Below are 21,601 nucleotides of genomic sequence, written 5' to 3'. Positions count from 1 at the left end.
GAGTGTCGTGCTTCACGAGCTTGATCTTTCATGCTATCTCTCGGCTGATCATCATCCTTATCTTTGTCATCATTTCTCTTTTCCCCCTTTTTGGCATCATCAGCACAGGTGGTAGGAGGAATGGAAGAGACCTTGTTGATTGCAAGCAAGATATCCTGAGCATATCCGAGAATTTGAAGTGCATATTCGCCCAGTTGGTACGAATTGTCCTGATATGTGTCAATCTTTGTACAGGCCAAATCCATACGCTCTTTGAGACCAAAATGAGAGTGTTTGATTTCGTGCTGTTGTCGCGCAACTTTGTTCAGAGAAGCTTCGAGATCAGATAGTTTCTTTGTCATTTGCTCAAGGACCTTGTGATCTGATTGGCTTTGTTGCTGCGGTTGAGGCTGTGCTGGAGGTGGAGATCGAGGTTTAGATTGGGCTGCTATTAGAAAATCGACCTTCTTGCATAGATCATCCATAACTTTCGTGTCCTTTTCTCGTAAAGCAAGATATTGCCTGTGGATGGTCTCGGCTGAATGAACAGTTCCTCTCATGATGTTCATGATAGTTCGTGGGGACTTCGCAGGGGATTCTTCCTCAATGTTTGTTGGTGATGTGTCCATGTGATCATCTTGAGGTGGTGCTTCCCGGTTTCCACCACTATCTGAGCTAAGAGGTATTGGTGAAGCTTCCAGTTTGCCTTCACGCATACTTTCGTTTCCTAGCTTGATTGGAGTCTCGTCTATGGGTTTGATATGCGCAACAATGGCTCGAGATAGATCTTCGGGATGAGTAGTTGAAGCTTCTTTCGAGTCTTCACTGTCAGATGGTAGTCTTCTTAAGGGAGATCTCTGAGAGTAGGTGTCATAGTCAGGACCAACAATTGGTATCAGAGCCGTGGTCACGGGTTCGGATCGATGGCGAGGCGAAAGCCGAGTCCAATCCCAGGTGGGATGTGGGCGTAGGTCGGGCCAAGTCCAATCCCAGGAGGGGATGGTGGGCGCGTAGGCTAAGGACCGAGTCAAGCATGCTACGCAACTGGGCTTGGTGATCAAAGGTTGCGGCAGGTGCTGGGAGGGAGATTGTTGGGCGTAGGTCGGGCCAAGTCCAATCCCAGGAGGGGATGGTGGGCGCGTAGGCTAAGGACCGAGTCAAGCATGCTGCGCAACTGGGTTTGGTGATCAAAGGTTGCGACAGGTGCTGGGAGGGGAATTGTTGGGCGTCGGCCGGGTTGGCCGAGTTCAGCCCCTGCTCGATTCGAGACGTGGCGCTGTGGCTTACCATGGAGAGATGTGGTTAAATGGTTAATGTCCACCTACTTATCACCAATTGGTTTTAAGTAGGATATGGCAACCAGGTACCATAGAACTCTGTGGTTAAGCGTGCTTGACTTCCGGCAATCCCGGGATGGGTGACCCCCTGGGAAGTAAGCATAGTGCAGCGCTGAGATCCAACAGCAACTGAGATCTTAATTGAACAACGAACTCTTAATCTTGTAAACGCTTATCGATATTTGGCAATGATAGTTTTTCCCTTATATGTTTTATTTGTGTGAGATGTGTTGTAAATTCTCATTTGTTGGGAATAACTATCATTCCCATAACTTTCGGGCAATATACCCATCTAGCCAATCAGTAATTTGCCGCTGCAATGAAGATATCAGTTGTAGCAGGCGGTCCTCACCAGCTATCGACATAGAAGGCTAGTTAGTTTAAGAACATCTAATATTAGATCTCTTTTATTTACTTCTTTTTGAAGATCAAGTACAATATAGTTCTCTCCAAGTACCACTGTTTTAAATTGGTCAAGAAGCAGAGTGTTCACCATATTGGAACCATTATCCATTGGAGGTTTCTTAAATGAATAATAAAATGTCATGCATTCTTTATATTTTCAGAATTACAGTGGATTGAAAGAATATTATAAGGCAGCTCTCACTGGTAATTTTCCTATTAATTAATTGCTTTAAAAACAAATCAGAATTATATATTTTATATCTAAGAAAGACATTCTCCAGGAGAAATCATGTATTTCTCACAAAGAACTACTAACAGAAGCTGTATAGGAGATAGGTTACAAACACCAATTGATCATCATCACTAAATAATTAAAGACTACCTCTTGAGTGTCCCTGCTGTTTGTGACAGGCTTGTTGTCATTGTTAAAATCTGTAAGTGTATAATTATTTACACATTAAACCTATTGGCTATTTTATTTAGTAATAGCGTTACTAGATTTTAATTAAGAAATTAATTAGAGTTGTTAGAATTAAATTATCTTTTGGACCATGTGATATCTAAATATGTGGCCGGTATGCTTTGGAGAATGAAGTTAGCCAGCGTATGAAGCTTTCAAAGAAACCAAAAAGAGTGTGTGGCTATGAATTATTCGAACAAGGAAAAAGGCTATGTTTAAGGATCACAAATAAGGCTGAATATCTACTATAAAAAGGAAGCTGTTCGAAATAGGAAGTTTGCGAATTTCTGAGATCAATATTCCGAATGCACATTTTATTATAAAGCTTCCTAATTTACTCTGCTATGTCATTTAATTATTAATGATATTAAATCTGTAATTCATGTTCTGTACGTGGTACTGCCGAAGCGTCCTGTGATGATTGTTCAAGCATTCGTGTGTCAATCCTGGATATGTGTTAGAAAGAGTGGTAGTGGTAAAGGCTGGATGCTGTTTGTATTTACCTCTTGTAATACTCCTTTTGGTGAACATCTATAGTGGATTGGGCAGACGTGGGGTGCCCCGCAGACGTAGGAGAAGGAGCTCCGATCTGCGTAACAATTCTTCTGTGTTTTTACTTTATTTTATGCTTTCTGTCTTCATTATTTATATTTGTTTAATCAAGTTTAATTAATGAACATAACTGGTGCATAATGAACATAACTGGTGCATAACTAATCAAGTAAAAATACTTTACTTTTTGATTTCAAGTCTCACGGTGCAATTTCAATTGGTATCAGAGCCTGTAGACTTAATTTATTAGTCTATCGATCTGGCGATTCCGTGCTTCTTGAATTCATCTCTTCAGTGGCTCTTATTATTTATCTGTTTATTGCTTATTTGTTTGATCTCACGGGGTGTTAAGTGTTACAGAATGGATCGAACTAAAGTCATTCCTCAGTTGACTGGCGACAACTATGCCTATTGGAAGGCTCGCACTCGTACGCACCTAAAAGCTCAAGGTGAAGCCGTGTGGCGGTCTGTGGTGGCAGGTTGGACACATCCCACCAAACCCAGTTCCAGCACTGACGGAACAGAAGTAGCTAAGCTTGAGACTGAGTGGACTCAAACAGAGATAACTAACCCTGGAAACAATGATAAGGCTTTAGACACAATTTATTCTCTTATGCATGAAAGTCAGTTTTCAATTGTTGCAGGTATTCCTTCAGCTAAAGGTGCTTGGGAAGCTCTTGAGTCTACTTACGAAGGAACTACATCGGTAAAACAGTCAAAGCTACAACTGGTCCAGTCAGAATTCGAAGAGCTTCGCATGAATGAGGATGAGACAATTATCGACTTTAACACACGAGTACAGGAACTAGCGAATCGTGCAATGGTCCTTGGTGAACCATTCTCGCAAGCAAAGCTTGTTAAGAAAATACTGAGATCTCTACCTCCCAGGTTTCGAATGAAAGTCACAGTCATCCAAGAGCATGATGGCTGGGAGAATAAAACGGTTACTAAGTTAATGGGAAATCTTAAAACATATGAAATGGAAATCTTAACTGATCATACGAAAAAACAAAAAAATGTTGCATTTGCCGCTGAAGAAAATAATGTTGTATTCGATTCAGACGAAACTAGTGATGATACAGTTGTGTTTTTGACTAAACAGTTTTCCAAAATTCTGAAACAAGTATCCAAAAATACACGCAACAGAAATTCACAAAGGGGAGCAACGTCGTCCAAGACTGGTCCTAGGACAGGTGCATCAAACTTCAAACTGTCTGCCTCACGTTCAGGACAGTCCAAAGAAAGATCCAACAATAAAGGAATCAAGTTTTATGAGTGCGAGGGCTTTGGACATGTACAAGCTGAGTGTGCTACCTACCTTCGATGCAAAAAATCTATGTCAGCCATTACCTGGAGTGATGACGAGCCTGATGTTGAAACAACTGGATCAGATGTCGAAGAAATCTCGGGTAACTTTGTTGCATTTACGGCACGAGTTACTGGCTGTTCATAATCCATTGAAGACTCAGAGGGTGGTGAATATGTCTCTTCAGAAGACGCGGAACTAAATACTTTATCTTTTGAAGCTAAGTTTAATAAAGTTGTATCCCAAATGGGAAGCCCTACGAAAAGTAAACTGCAAACTAGCTAGTGAGATAGAGATTGTAACCAATGCAAATAAAGTATATCAAACTCAAGTAGCAGATAGGAATGTCCTACTTAAAGAAGCAGGTGATCGAGAAGAGATACTACAAAACAAAGTACAAACTGGCAATGTACTACTTAAGGAGGCCGCCGACCGAGAAGAAAAACTCCAGCAAGAAGTACAGACCTTGAAACAGGAGCTTAGCACCTACAAACGACAAATCCAAATGATGGATACCACTTCAACACTTGATAAAATTCTTTATTCCGAAAGAAAAACTTCTGCAAAATTTGGTTTGGGCTTCACTGGAAGTAACTCCAAAGATAAGACCGTGTTTGTCAAAGCGTCCGGACCTGATCCAGATGACATCCCTAAATCCAGCACAATGAAACGCTCCTATGGTAAAGTAAGCGCAAATAAGATATATTATAAACTATATAACCCTGTTTGCCACTATTGCAGGTTACGAGGTCATACCAGACCTGAATGCTACTACTTCTACAAGGATCAAAGAATCGAGAAGTTCAGGCACAAGAACATACAACCCTTCACAAAACAAATTTGGGTTAAAAAGACTGATTATATATCGTTTGTTTCGTTTCACTCTAAAAGTGCAGGAAGAGAAATGATATTTTGACAGCGGGTGTTCCCGTCACATGACAGGAAATGTCAAATTCCTAAACAACGTAAATACCAGTAAAGGTGAAGTTACCTTTGGTGACGGTGTCAAAGGTCAGGTGACGGGCATAGGCACTCTAAATGTAGCTGGTTTGCCAAAACTGGACAAAGTGTTGCTTGTCCGTGGTCTTCACGCTAATCTTATCAGCATAAGTCAATTATGCGACCAAAACTGGAACGTGTGCTTCACTAAAAATAGCTGCAGTGTGATGGACAAAACAAACCAATGTGTCATGGAAGGTAAACGGTCGACTGATAATTGCTATATTCTAACAAATAATATGCTATGTTTGATAAGCTTAATTTTTAGGCATTATTTAGAGTAATCTTAGTAAATGATTTGCATAAATAAATTAAGTTTTAGCGTTAATTTTATTATAAATATTATATTTAGTTATATGTTATTAGTTTAGACTAGTTTAGATGGATTTTAATAGATATTAGGCTAATGTTGCATTTTTATTAATATAAATAGTAGTTTTATTTTAGCTATAGTATTAGATTTATTTGGTAATTTTATATCTTGAATTTTAAATAAGTGTTTTAATTATTAAGTTTAGTTAAGTGGTGTCATTAGGTTATTATAATTATCTTTTACTTTAACTTTATTTTATTTTATTTTATCTTTCTTTGAGGTGTTTGGGCAGCAGTAGAAAAGCAAAAAGAAAGGGATTATATTAAGTTGGGGGATGCTTTTGTTTAAGGCATTGAGAGACGGCAGAACAGAAAAAGAGAGAGAAAATAGCGAAGGAAAAAAAGGAAGCCAGGGAGCGCAGCAGCAGTTCGGCTAAGGAATTCAAGACTCGCGCAAAGAATTTCCGAGCTTCAATTGCATCTACCATCTCTTAGGCTTGAATTATTTTTCTTCCTTACTTAATTTCTTGTTTAAATTTTAAGAATGCTATTTATTAAACTTTTCATATATTCAACTATGATTCTTGGCTAGAACTTTAATTAGGGATTTGGATTAGCCTAGATTAGATTAATTGACTATTATTCATGTGTTGATCTTCTTATTTCAGTTTAATAATTGAACTTGATTATATTTATTTTATGTATTTTAATTGTGGATTGTGTGACTGGCCATTGCATAATTCTAATATTAGGGTTCATAAGAAGAACTGACAGGTGAATTATGAACCTAGAACTCGTAAGATAAACACAATTGACCTAAACTAGACATAGCTTTAGGTATTTGTGGTGATATTTGATTGTTGCTTAATGGGTTTAATTAATGTTGGTGAGATATCGACGGATGATCACAGTTAATTGGATACAACCTAGTAGCTCGACGGAGTATTAGGATATATTTGAAGCAATCATCACTATAGTCATAAGAATCAATACCTAGGAGAGTTAGTTAATTATCTAATAGGTGAACCCCAAATCCCTAGTCTTCTCTCAATTGGAATTTTCTTTGCTTTAATTTCATAAATATTCTTTTTAATTATATTAATTCTAATTATTTGCGTTTTTCCTTATCAACAATTGATTATTCAAGATAACAGTTAATAGTGTTCTTCGTGGGATCGACCCTGGAATACTCCAGGAATTTATACTGTGATTGACTCTGTGCGCTTGCAGATTATAGCAATCAAGTTTTTGGCACCGTTGCCGGGGAACACTTTATTAAACTGTTTTCTTTAAGTTTCCTTTCAAATTTATTTTAGTTTTTAGGTTCGTTATTATTTTATTTTTATTTTTATTTAGTTTTTGTTTTTCTGTTTTTATTTTGTTCTGTTTATGAACTTAAGGCGATCACTGAGGCATAAAAATACTAAATTATTCCCTATTGATCTTGAAATTGAGCGTACTTGTAGAAAAAACAGGGTACGAAGGCGGCTTGAAATGGCCGAGAACAATAGAGTGGATCAACAGGATGACCCCGTACCACCAATAGTTCCACCTCCTCATAATCAAGCAGCTCAACCACGTCTTCGAGACATCCAAAGACCGGTAATAGCTGTTAATCCCTCTTGTATTCAATTATCTGATGCAGCTAGAAATTATGAACTGAAGACTTTCCATCTGAATATGCTCCCTACCTTTAACGGTTTGGGAAGTGAAGATGCTTTGGGTTTCATGCGAGAGCTCTATAGTACGGTACAAACTTTACCTTTAAATAATTTATCTGAAGAAGAGCTTAGAATGAAATGTTTTCCATATTGCATGAGGGGTGATGCTAGGCAATGGTTGTTAAATCTACCAGAGGGTTCTTTAAGAGCTTGGGATGATGTTTACAATGCTTTCATGTTTAAATATTATTCACCTCAAAAGACAATGGACTATAGGAGTAGGATATGCACTTTTACTCAAAGAGAAGCTGAGTTATTTCATGAAGCATGGGATCGTTTTAAATTGCTTTTGACCCAATGTCCACACCATCAATTCCCATTGTTATTGTTGACACAATTCTTTTATGATGGTTTAACTCCTAATTGTCAGTCTCTTGTAGATACTACTGCAGGTGGATACACAGGTGATAAAAATAGTGATGAGTTGGAAGCTATCTATGAGAACTTAGCTAGTAATTCTCGACAAAAGGCAGTGAGAAGTCGAAGAGCTGCTGTGCACGAAATTAGCACACAATCTGAGTTGACAACACAAATGGCTGAATTAACTAAACAGATTAACTTGTTGATGACTCGTGATAGTTCGAATAGAGAATTTGTGCTTTTTGCAATACATATGGTCATAATTCTTCTATTTGTATGAATGCAGAGTCATCGCAACCATATTATGAGGAAGCTAATTACATGGGATACAACATGGGTAGGCAACAACCAAGAAATGATCCATTTTCTAATACATATAATCCAGGTTGGCGAAATCACCCTAACTTCTCATGGAGAGATCAAGGTAATGCAAGACCAATGGGACCACCTGGATTTCAGCAACAAGGACCGTCAGGATTCCAGCATCAGCAATACAGACCTTTCCAGCAGCCACCTGCACCACAACAGTCTCAACTTCCTGCTCAGGAGAAGAAGCCTCAATTGGAGGAGATGTTCATGCAATACATGGCTAGCCAGGACACGATGATGAAGAAAATGGATGCAAAAATTGATAAGTTTGCTCAATCCAGCCATGGTTATCGTTGGTAGTTTTATTTCTTTGCCTAAGTTTGCTTGGGGACAAGCAAAACCTTGAGCGTGGGGAAGTTTGATAAGCTTAATTTCTAGGCATTATTTAGAGTAATCTTAGTAAATGATTTGCATAAATAAATTAAGTTTTAGCGTTAATTTTATTATAAATATTATATTTAGTTATATGTTATTAGTTTAGACTAGTTTAGATGGATTTTAATAGATATTAGGCTAATGTTGCATTTTTATTAATATAAATAGTATTTTTATTTTAGCTATAGTATTAGATTTATTTGGTAATTTTATATCTTGAATTTTAAATAAGTGTTTTAATTATTAAGTTTAGTTAAGTGGTGTCATTAGGTTATTATAATTATCTTTTACTTTAACTTTATTTTATTTTATTTTATCTTTCTTTGAGGTGTTTGGGCAGCAGTAGAAAAGCAAAAAGAAAGGGATTATATTAAGTTGGGGGATGCTTTTATTTAAGGCATTGAGAGACGACAGAACAGAAAAAGAGAGAGAAAATAGCGAAGGAAAATAAGGAAGCCAGGGAGCGCAGCAGCAGTTCGGCTAAGGAATTCAAGACTCCGCAAGGAATTTCCGAGCTTCAATTGCAGCTACCATCTCTTAGGCTTGAATTATTTTTCTTCCTTACTTAATTTCTTGTTTAAATTTTAAGAATGCTATTTATTGAACTTTTCATATATTCAACTATGATTCTTGGCTAGAACTTTAATTAGGGATTTGGATTAGCCTAGATTAGATTAATTGACTATTATTCATGTGTTGATCTTCTTATTTCAGTTTAATAATTGAACTTGATTATATTTATTTTATGTATTTTAATTGTGGATTGTGTGACTGGCCATTGCATAATTCTAATATTAGGGTTTATAAGAAGAACTGACAGGTGAGTTATGAACCTAGAACTCGTAAGATAAACACAATTGACCTAAACTAGACATAGCTTTAGGTATTTGTGGTGATATTTGATTGTGCTTAATGGGTTTAATTAATGTTGGTGAGATATCGACGGATGATCACAGTTAATTGGATACAACCTAGTAGCTCGACGGAGTATTAGGATATACTTGAAGCAATCATCACTATAGTCATAAGAATCAATACCTATGAGAGTTAGTTAATTATCTAATAGGTGAACCGCAAATCCCTAGTCTTCTCTCAATTGGAATTTTCTTTGCTTTAATTTCATAAATATTCTTTTTTAATTATATTAATTCTAATTATTTGCGTTTTTCCTTATCAACAATTGATTATTCAAGATAACAGTTAATAGTGTTCTTCGTGGGATCGACCCTGGAATACTCCAGGAATTTATACTGTGATTGACTCTGTGCGCTTGCAGATTATAGCAATCAATGTTGCAGGTCCAGCATGAATGAAGCTGAGCTATAGCATCAAAAAATGGGTCATCTAAGTTATAGACTTCTCGATAAACTTGTAAAAATAGAAGGTGTTTTCGTGGGTTACAAAAGATGAAAGTCGAGTCAACTATCTGTGGTGCATGTCAAGCTGGGAAACGAATCAAATCATCTCATCCAGCTCAACACACCATAAACACAAGTCGGTGCCTAGAGTTGGTTCACATGGATCTCGTTGGTCCAACTCAAACAGAAAGTTTTGGAGGTAAGAAATATATACTGGTATGTGTTGATGATTTTTCACGTTTTTCTTGGGTTGTGTTTCTCATGGAAAAGTCCCAAGCGCTTGAGGCATTAAACGACACTGGGATTAAAAATTCAAAAGGAAAGGAATGAATCCATCAGTAGAATCCGAAGCGATCACGGCAGAGAATTCGAAAACAAGATGTTCGATGACTTTTGTAATCAATCAGGAATTACACATGAGTATTCAGCCCCAAAAACTCAACAACAAAATGGAGTTGTGGAACGGAAAAATCGCACCATTCAGGAAATGGGAAGAGTATTACTCAACGCCAAAGGATTACAACAAAAGTTATGGGTTGAGGCTGTAAACACCGCATGTCACATCATCAACCGCGTCTACCTACGTCCAGGCACAACACAAACACCGTATGAACTATGGAAAGGTAAGAAGCCAAACATTACATATTTTCATATTTTTGGCTCACGATGTTTCATTTTGAAGGATAGGAATCCTGTCTCAAAATTTGAGCCAAAAAGCGACGAAGGAATCTTTCTCGGTTATTCCACCAACATCAGAGCCTATCGAGTATATAATAAAGTGACCAAAACCATCATGGAGTCCACAAATGTCGTCATTGATGATCAACCTAGTGAGATTGCTGAAGTTATCCAACCTGACTCAGCGACAGAACCTGAAACTAACCGCCCTAAAACCCCTGACGCTAGTACTCCAAAACCAGACCATGAGTCACCTACCTCATCGCCCATATATAATCAACCTGAATCTGAACCCGAGTCAGAATCAGAAAATGATCAAGATGATATTGATGTTCCAACTCGTATCCAAAAAAATCATCCGATCCAAAACATGATTGGAGATCCCAGTTCAGGTGTGAAAACTAGAGGTAAACCAAAACGCGACTATCTTGAACTAGCTGGATACTCCTGCTACACATCACAGATTGAACCAAAGAATATCAAAGAAGCCTTAACCGATGAACACTAGATCAAGGCCATGCAAGAAGAATTGGGACAATTTGAAAGAAACAAGGTATGGACTCTAATCCCTAAACCGAATAATGTAAATGTTGTAGGTACCAAGTGGATTTTTCGAAACAAAACTGACGCAGCCGGCAACATCGCTCTAAATAAAGCAAGACTAGTAGCTCAAGGGTATTCCCAAATCGAGGGAATCGATTACGACGAAACGTTTGCTCCTGTAGCTCGTCTAGAATCAATCCGACTGCTTCTCTCCATTGCATGTGCTCTATAAATCAAGCTCTTTCAGATGGATGTTAAAATAACCTTTCTAAACGGCTATGTCACTGAGGATATATATGTTGCGCAACCGAAAGGGTTTGAAGACCCACAACATCCGGAATATGTATACAAGCTTCAAAAAGCTCTGTACGGGCTAAAACAGGCCCCAAGAGCCTGGTATGAAAGACTTGCCCAATATTTACTTCAGAATAATTACAAACGAGGGGGATCAGACAAAACCTTATTCATAAAACGATCAGGTAAACACATAACTATTGCACAAGTTTACGTTGACGATATTGTGTTTGGGTCCACACAGACAGGTGAAACGGACCAACTGGTCAAAGTCATGCAACAAGAGTTTGAAATGAGCATGATCGGAGAGCTGACTAACTTTCTCGGATTACAAGTAAATCAATCAAAAGAAGGGATATTTATAACTCAAACTAAATATGCGAAAAATCTCATATCAAAAGTTGGTCTTGAATCGACAAAAGATGCCCGAACACCTATCTCAACGACAACAAAATTATCCAAAGACAACAATGGAACTTCTGTTGATTCCACCTTGTACAGAAGTATGATTGGCAGTCTACTATACTTAACTGCTAGTAGACCAGACATCATGGTAAGTGTTGGGATGTGTGTACGCTATCAAGCAGATCCAAAAGAGTCACACTTGAAGGCAGTAAAATGTATTATAAAATACGTTAAAGGTACGCTTAATTATGGTATTTGGTATTCCACTGACACTAATCTTAGTCTTACAGGTTTTAGTGATGCTGAATGGGCCGGAAACGCCGATGACAGAAAAAGCACGTCCGGAGGGTGTTTCTTATCGGGAAAAATCTAGTTGCCTGACTGAGTAAAAAGCAGAATTCAATATCACTCAGCACTGCAGAAGCTGAGTACATAGCTGCGGGTAGTTGTTGTACTCAACTACTCTGGATGCGTCAAATGCTCTCCGACTACGGTTTAGATCAGAAAAATATGACCCTCTTCTGCGACAACACCAGTGCGATCAACATATCTAAAAACCCAGTCCAACATTCCCGAACGAAGCACATAGACATTCGTCATCATTTCATTCGTGAACTAGTCGAAGAAAAAGAAATAACGTTAGACTATATTCCTATTGACAAAAATCTTGCAGATTTATTCACAAAACCATTAGATAAATCCAGGTTTGAACTACTTCGAGCAGCTCTTGGAGTTTGCACTCTTACTGTTTAATTCCCTCAAGCAGGTATTTTTTTTAATTTTATTTTTTTTGTGATCTAACAGTTTAATTTTTTTTGTGTCACGTAAGTATCTTTTGCAGGGACAATTTTTTTTTTTCTTGGCCAATCTTTCGATTTTAATTGCCCGATTTTTTTTTCTTTCTTCTTACCTTATAAACTTCTTTTCTTTCTCGTTTTGTGTTACTCCAAGAAGACCCATTCAAATCAAACACCAACATCTTCTCCTACTTTTACTCTATAGCCTAAGGAAAATACTTGGGGTACTCTCATTTTAAACTCCTAACTTGTACTCCCTCTCACATGCTCTTGATGTAGACATTTTTCTATGGACCCACATGATAAAAGTAACCAATCCTGATTTGTCACCTCAGGGAGTATAAATGAGGGAGTAGAATTTTGGGAGTCTATGTAGTAGAACTCATAGCCTAAATACACTTATCTACACCTAAGACTTCTAGCCATCCCATCTCTGCCGACTTTTAAGAAGCCATCATCTCATCGTTAATTCTTTGTCTCATCTATTACCTCCACTAAGCCTAGCCGTGACTACTCTCCTTCTTCATCCTTTCAGCTTCTCGCCTTTCTTCTCTAAACCTCCATTAATGGAGAACCCGTTCCTCAATCTAGTGTCTTCTTATGCAAGAGCTCATCTTTTTCGCAAAATCATTGATGCAGAGTCTCCATTATCTTCTGAGGCAACAGATCGAGTTCTTGCCACCATCAAAGAGCATTCTTTTCTTCTTGAAGGTCTCTCTGACAAGGAACAACGCCAACTACATGCGCTTGCCCGCCACATCACCGCTGTCCCATGGCCTATTTCACTTGTGACATCTGCTGCGCCTGCCATGCCTGTACCCGAGACAATGTCTTCCTCTCCGTCCAAACCTGTGGTATCTCCCTTGTCTCTATCTCCTTTAGCATGTACTATGTCTGCCTCTCGCAATATTGATTTCTCTATTTCTATGCCTGAGCAATTTGTGCCATCTTTACCTAGTAGTACTTTTAATGTGTGTTCCTTACCCTTACCTGGGGATCCTTACGATCCGGCCACTCAGAATGTATCTAGAAGCTCTGCACCTTTGATTGCATTATCTGATTATATGGGTTCTTTGGCGTCCAATTTTTCTATTCGAAACATTGCTCATCATATATCTGAGTCTGTTCATCCCGTGTCATGCTCTGCATTTTCCATAACCATACACATCCCTCAGTATTTATCCAAGCCAGAACTTTCCCCTTTACCCGTGTCCCCTGCTCAAGACTCTGTGTCCCCTTTACCCGTGTCCCCTGCTCAAGACTCTGTGCCTGTTATTACTGTCCCGTTGTCTAAATTTTCCCGAAAGGGGAAAGCCAAGTTGTCTGATGCAGGTCATGCCGAGAAGAGAAAATTATCTACTGTTGATGATGTGGAAATTCCGTCTGAACGTAAACATCAAAGGAGAGGGTCCACTCTACCACCCAGAATTACTCGGTCCCGGGCTCAAGCTGATACACTGGCCGTGTCTGTTTCATCTGAATCAAAATCGAAGGGAACCAGCAAAAATTATAAGCCAAGGTTTCTCTCACCCACCCTATTTGCCGAATGGAAGGTCCATGTCAATCTGGAGTTTTATCTTAGAAAAATCCATTAATGAAGAGGAGTTGGCAGAAAAGTGTGATATCATACCGATTCTACGTGATCAAAATTTACTGGCTTCTCTCCGTCATGTTGGTCCCTACTCAGCCTGGTTGACGGCCGAGTTCTATACAAATTTGACCATGGACACGTTTACTGAAGGATCTGCACGATTTCATCAAGTCTTTATCCGGGACAAATGGTATCCCTTCGGGCCAACGGAGATCAATGCGTATTTGGGCACCCCGAATCATCCAGCTTCTCCGGATCCAAGTCCACACATACTGGCTGCCGCACTGACTCATAACAAAGAAGTTTCTTGGCCAAGTGAAGGGCTCACAAGTTTGAAACTCACCACTGTCTATTCCGTGCTTCTTCGGCTTGCTTCTGCTAATTGGATCCTGGCAGTGCGTCATCATCTTGTTTTGGAACAACTCGCTGGGCTACTCTACAAAATCAGAAATCGTCTTCCTTTCAACCTTGGAGTGGTTATTTTATCTCACTTGATGTCCTTTTTTAAAAAGAAAGAAACAAAGGTCCATCTACCTTTTCCGAGTTTGATTTTTGGAGGGCTTCAAGAGCATGGATTTAAGCCGTATAAGGAAGAAGTTATTACCACTCATGACAACGTTTATCAATATGATGATTGTCTCACACAAAAGGGTCACTATGATGATCGTGCATCTCTTAATCAGATTCCTGACATTCTACCACCAGCTCCACTGGTTTCTGCTCCGGCTTCGTTTACTGACACTGTGTCTGCCTCACAACCAGGTTCCAGACCGGTTCCCAAAGAGCCTCAAACTTTGGTAGATCATCGAGAAATAGTTGTAACTCTTGAGGCCTCAATTGCTCAGGTTCGTCAATCAGTTGCTTCTCAACAAGCAACCATTTCTGGCTTTTGACTTGGTTTTTGACTTATATATATGTATTCCGTTTCGAAGATGGTTTTTATATCTTATATCTATCTATTTATGCTACTTAACGATATTGGTGGGTTACCAGCATTATTCGTTGACCGGGCATCGTCCCAATGTTTATCTTTGTGTTCTTTCAGGTGGTGTTTAGACAAGAGTGATGTCTAGAGCCTGGTAGCTTAGCACCTTTGTGTTTTTGTGGCCTGTGCGCAATGTTTTTAGACTGTTTTAGATTGATGTATTGGGATAGTATTATACACTTGCAGATTGTTGCCTTAGCATTACCTAGTGTGGTATACGTGGCATAACACCCCTTTTTGGATTTCTTTTATCCAGTTTCCGTTTATCTTCCGCTGTGCTAGTTTTGTTGTTAATCTGCTTGTGTTAGGGCTTCAATTGGGCCTTGTTTTTGGGGGGGGGGGGGGGGGGGGGGGTGTTACAGTTGGTATCAGAGCCTAGGTTTTGAGCCTAGGATGAGTTAAGTCTAGACTTTCTAAGTGGTTAAGTGTCTTTTGAGACCTTTAAGCGACCTTAAGAAGCTAAGTGTAAGGCTTAGGACTCTAGGTTGCGCGGTGAGATGTGTGTTGCTTTCTATCTTGCTTGTTTGCTCTTTTGGTAACCTCGTTGTTGTAGCAGAAGTCTGTGATGCCTCCTCGCCAGCGAACCTCAGTGTTTGAAGATGTGGGTGAAGTGGTTAAGAAATCTCGGTTGGCCGAACCTAGCAGTGCCTCTGGGGTAATTGAGCGGTGGATCCGGAGTGGTACGTCCACAAGAGTAAGTCCTAGTGCAGCGACTTCGACAGCACTCCGTGATGTAAGAGAGTATGGGAGGATAGAGGTTCATCATCCGGCGGTAGGGTCATCTCAAGAGACGGTGCTCACCTTAAATGAAGTTCGAACAAGTGACAATGACGTAGTAGTGGGAACCTTACTTGTGCAATCTGTGCCAGCAACAGTCTTGTTTGATTCAGGGGTGTCTAACTCGTTTATATCGCCCGACCTCGTGAAGAAGTTGGGCTTATTTGGGGGCGCTGGGGTGAGGTTTAACGTGAAGATTTGTATCAAAGGTGAAGAGTTTCCTAGTGATCTAATCCAGTACGACTTGGACGGGATGGATGTGGTCCTAGGTATGGACTGGTTGGGGCGGTTTAGAGCCCAAATTCTGTGCAAGGATCAGAAGGTAGTACTACGAGGACCCAGCCGGAAAAGAGTGTCATACCGTGGAAGGATGGAAGAACCCAGAATTAAGCTAGTGTCTATGGTGAAGATGAATAGGTATATGGACAAGGGAAATGAAGTGTACCTGTGCTCAGTCGAGAACTTGAAGGCAAAAGGAGAGGCAACTCAATCTATTCCCGTAGTCTATGAGTTTCTTGATGTTTTTCCCGAAGAAATACCGGGTATGCCGCCTGCTAGGGAAGTGGAATTTTCAGTGGATCTTATGCCGGGCACTGCACCCATCTCTAAAGCCCAATATCGTTTGGCTCCGCCTGAAATGCAAGAGTTGAAGGCTCAATTGCAAGAACTCCTTGACAAGGGTTATATCCGGCCAAGTACATCGCCTTGGGGAGCTCCGGTGTTGTTTGTAAAGAAGAAGGATGGGAGTATGAGGTTGTGTATCGACTACCGGGAACTGAATCAAGTTACCATCAAGAACAAATACCCTCTTCAAAGAATAGATGACTTGTTTGATCAACTCCGTGGCGCGGGAGTGTTTTCCAAAGTTGACTTGAGGTCAGGATACCATCAGATAAAGGTAGCAGACAAGGATATTCCTAAGACTGCGTTTCGGACTCGGTACGGTCACTACGAGTTTACAGTTATGCCGTTTCGGACTCGGTACGGTCAAACCCCACCTCGACGATTTTGTGATTGTATTTATCGACGATATCTTGGTTTATTCGAAAGATAAGAGAGAGCATGTTGGACATCTTCGGACGGTACTTCAGATCTTGAGGGAGAAGCAGTTGTATGCCAAGTTCTCTAAGTGCGAATTCTGGAAAGACAGTGTGACGTTTCTAGGCCACGTGATTGATAGTAGAGGGATTTCTGTGGATCCGGACAAGATACGGGCAGTGAAGGAATGGACTGCACCTTCATCGGTGTCGGAAGTAAGAAGTTTTCTTGGTTTAGCAGGTTATTATCAAAGGTTTGTTTTGGATTTCGCTAAGGTGGCTCAACCTTTGACCAAGTTACTAAGGAAAGAAGTGCCTTTCGTTTGGAATCAAGCTTGTGAATCAGCATTTCGGGATTTGAAGGAGAGGCTCACGTCTGCACCAGTCTTAATATTGCCATCAGGAACGGAAGGGTTTGAGGTATACAGTGATGCGTCCAAGAAAGGACTAGGTTGTGTGTTGATGCAAAATGGGAGAGTGATTGCTTATGCCTCACGTCAGCTTAAAGTTCACGAAGAGAATTACCCTACCCACGATTTGGAATTGGCCGCTGTGGTGTTTGCTTTGAAAATTTGGAGGCATTATCTATATGGGGTGCGTTGCAAGATATTCATGGATCACAAGAGTCTCAAATATATCTTCACCCAAAAGGATCTCAATATGCGGCAACGAAGGTGGTTAAAACTCATCAAGGACTATGAGTTAGATATTCAGTATCACGAAGGAAAAGCTAATGTAGTGGCGGACGCCTTAAGTCGAAAATCGAAGCATACCGCTAGTTCTATTTGGGTGGTGGCGGATGAGCTTTGTAAGGAACTTCAACGGATGAGCTTGGAAGTGGTGGAACAGGGAGATGTGGAGGCAGAAGTTTGTTGCTATAACTTAAGGATTGTACCTACATTTCTGGGAGAAATTAAGGATGAGCAGCATAAGGATGCGTTTCTGACCAAGGTAAGGGATGACCTAGCTACAGGAAAAGGGGGACCGTTTGAGTTATCTGCGGATGGGGTGTTGAGGTACAAAAGCCGTGTATGCATACCCGCGTCATGTGATCAGTGGAAGCGGCAGATTTTGGAAGAGGGTCATAACACACCCTATTCGGTTCACCCCGGAGGAGACAAGTTATACAAGGACGTGAAGGGCTTCTTCTGGTGGCCTAATATGAAGAAGGAAGTTGCAGAGTTTGTTGGGAAATGCCTTAACTGTCAGAAAGTAAAAGCGGAGCGTTGTAAGGTAAAGGGGTTGGTACAACCATTAGAAATTCCACAAGGGAAGTGGGATTCTATATCTATGGATTTCGTGGGAGGTCTACCGACGACCCGTTCGGGTAAGGACAAAATCTGGGTGATAGTTGATCGTTTGACCAAGACTGCCCGCCTCATTGCAATGAAGGAGACCTGGACTATGACACAGTTGGCTCAAGCCTATGTCAACCAAGTGGTAAAGTATCATGGAGTTCCGAGGGATATTGTCTCCGATAGAGATTCATAGTTCTTGTCTCAGTTTTGGAAATCCTTGCAAGCAGCCCTTGGAACTAAGCTAAGTCTCAGTACAGCTTTCCACCCAGCCACCGATGGACAAACAGAAAGGACTATACAGACTATCGAAGATATGTTGAGAGCTTGTATGCTAGATTTTCAAGGATCTTGGGAGGACCATCTGGATCTGATAGAGTTCTCTTACAACAATAGTTATCATTCGAGCATTCGCATGGCACCTTATGAAGCTCTCTATGGACAGAAGTGTCGCAGCCCGCTTTGTTGGGAGGATCTTGTTAATCCGATAGTGTTGGGGCCACAATACTTGTTGGACACATCCGAGAAAGTTAGACATATCCAAGAAAGGATGAAAGCGGCTCAGAATCGTCAAAAGTCTTATGCTGATTTGGCTAGAAGACAGGTGGAGTTTTCAGTTGGGGATAAGGTTTGGTTGAAGGTATCTCCCACCCGGGGAGTAATGCAGTTTGGAAGAAAGGGAAGTTGAGCCCTAGGTTTATAGGCCCGTATGAAATCCTGGAGAGGATTGGGAGTTTGGCGTTGCCTTTGGAGTTGGATAGAGTGCATAATGTGTTTCACGTATCACAGCTCAAGAGATATGTTCACGATCCGGCTCATGTTTTACCACCAGAAGTGATACTGTTAGATGAAGATTTGTCCTATGAAGAAAGGCCGCTCAGAATTTTGGACTTCAAGACTCGGGACACTCGTAGGAAATCTGTTAAGATGGTGAAGGTTTGGTGGTCACACCATGGGGTTGAGGAAGCTACTTGGGAGCTGGAGGCATTGATGCGGGAGCGTTACCCTGAGTTGTTTGTGGAAGGTTCCTCGTTTTCCTAGGTTGTTGTGTGCTTTGTGTGCTTGCTTGTTTTGCTTGTTGCCTTGTTGTTTAGCTAGTGTGCTAGTTGGTGTTTGGAGTTAGTTGTTGAGTTCTTGGTTGTTGGCTAGAAGTTGGTTGTTGTGTTGAGGTTAGAGTTCTTGATGCTCAATCTATCTGTTCTTTTAACTCTTGACCAATCCTTGAATTCGTAATGTCTTCTTCTTTGCTTTGGAACCCTTGTGAGTACTTTTGGGAGTTTTGACCAAAAGAGTTGTTCTTGAAATTTCTTGTCATAATTTCGTTTCCTTGTTACCATTTGCTTTTAATTCGTTGTACCCAAGTTTCGGGGATGAAACTTCTTTGAAGGGGGAGAGGATGTGACACCCCAAAAATCCACACTCCAATCCATGAATTAATTGAGTAATTAATTCTAATTCTTTTGAGGAATTGATTCCTAAAATCCTGATTTTTAATACTCAAGGACTAGTATTTGACTAGTCAATCTTTAAGTTGTGTTGTACCTTGTGCTTAGAGAGGAGTTCCCTTGTTCCTTACACTTTCTAAGGTTTAGTAAGGGTAGCCTTGTCTTTTCACCAAGAGTTAGTATTGTATCCTAACCTAGAAGACTTCTTCATTTCATTCCTTACAATTCCTAGAAAATATCTCTACCTTCTCTCTAGAATAGAAGTGTAGATTATTCTCCAAGCCAAGTTGAGACCCTTGTCAAGATTCCAAGTTTTGCTTCCAAGATTCAACCTTTCACCTATTTGGGCATCTGGGAGGGTAAGATCTAAGCTTGTTTAGTCTTTTTGGTTCCATCTTAGTTGTCTTTTTCTTAAAGGTAGGATCTTTATGATCTTTTGGTTTGATCTTGAAGTGGGTTTGAGAAGTGAGCCTAGTGGAGAGCTTGTTGTGGTGTAAAGTGAAGTCTTTTGGTCTTTAAGAGGTAACCCATGCTCTACAAAACCTATTTTGCTTACCTATATGTGATTTCTTGGATTCTACATGTGTTTTGCTATGAAATGTGAGGGTTTATGCATTTATCTTGTGATATTGCATATCTAGAGCTTGTGTTTAGGTTCCCTTGTGCCATTGCTTGGCATTTTCCATGGTTCAAGTCATTTTGTTGTGTTTGGTGAGATTTGGTGTGTTTTAGACTTGAAATTGTGTTTGGAGAAGAAAATCCCCGAAGGGATTATTTTGCCCAGGAGTATGTACCCGCGGGCGGAACGGCGGGGAGAGCCCTCCCCGCCGCCCACCCGCAGGTACGTAGACTTGTGGGTTCTGTACCCGCGGGCAGAACCACGAGTAGGGGCCTACCCGTGGGTTCACCCGCGGGGATCACAGTGGAGTTGGATCGGAATTTGTTCCCCGTGTTCCGTTTGTCTCGGTATTTGATCTTTCGACTTCCCATTGTTCTTTTGTGGAACTATTTGAGCGTCTTCTTGATGTTTCGTAGGTCTAGAACTATATGTTAGGTATCCATGTAGGACTTTGGTGTCTTGAATCGTGCTAAGTGTTCAACATCGTGTTTCGTTGAACCAAGAGGTGTCTTGTGTGTTCCTCGAAACTATCTTGAGTTTCTCCGTTGTTAAGCATGCTAGTTTATTGTCTTAATGCTAGCATGTGTGTTGTTTGTACCTTCCGTTTGGTTGATGATAACTTGTGTTATTCATCGTTTATGTTGTTGGGCTGTGACTCGTTCCTTGATTGAGTATGTTTCACATCTTCGTTGTAATCCGTTGTTTGACTCTCGTGTGAGTGGTGGTGCGTGTGTGGCTCTACCTGGATTGCACGATTAGTGGTATGGGACACTAGTCACCAAGGTATTGCAGCGGTCCTCGTGGTGGCCGTGACGTGATTATGGAGTTGTGGCCTGAGTGATGGGTCCACGTGATTGGGGGATAACATGTGTTATCCGGGCATGTGTTGCCGTGATTGGTGGTGGTTCGTTGGTGGTTATAGGTGGGGGACGACGGTCCCGGCGGAATAAGGTTGGAATTGGCTGTACAGGGGTCCTGGAGGTAATGGTTGGAAAGAAGGTACAAGGTTGGGGGTAGCCATAAGGTTGGAACAGGGCATAAGGAAGGCATACCAACTCGTGATGGGTGATGTTGCGAGGGCTTGTAAAGCCGGCGTTGTGTGATCTTCTCTCGTGACGTGTGTAATCACGGAGGCTTGTGTTGTTTTGGCATATGTTGTCGTTGGGTGAGTCTCTATCCTTGTGTGTGGTTAACCTTTGTGGTTTGGATGTGTTGATGAAGAAGGAAACTGATAATCATTAGAATAACTGAATCAGATTACAATTAATACTCTTAGGAGAGAGAACTACCTAATAGCCAATTGACTAGGACTAAACTAGAATACATTGACTAGTAACATTATTAATAATAATAATAAACTATAGTCTAACACTCCCCCTCAAGCTCAAGGTGGGTGACTCACCACATTGAGTTTGGTACGAAGAACAGCAAAGCGTGATGAAGGAAGTGGCTTCGTAAAAATGTCAGCAAGTTGGTCTTTAGTGGAGACGAAGTGAACCCGAAACTCGCCAGATGATACTTTGTCTCGGACGAAGTGGTAGTCCACTTCAACATGCTTGGTGCGCGCGTGAAAAACGGGATTGGCGCATAAGTATGTTGCAC

Source organism: Ipomoea nil, unplaced genomic scaffold (assembly GCF_001879475.1).
Source record: "Ipomoea nil cultivar Tokyo-kokei standard unplaced genomic scaffold, Asagao_1.1 scaffold0794, whole genome shotgun sequence".
Classification (NCBI taxonomy): domain Eukaryota; kingdom Viridiplantae; phylum Streptophyta; class Magnoliopsida; order Solanales; family Convolvulaceae; genus Ipomoea; species Ipomoea nil.
The sequence above is the reverse complement of the archived record's forward strand: the minus strand, read 5'-3'. Positions refer to the sequence as shown.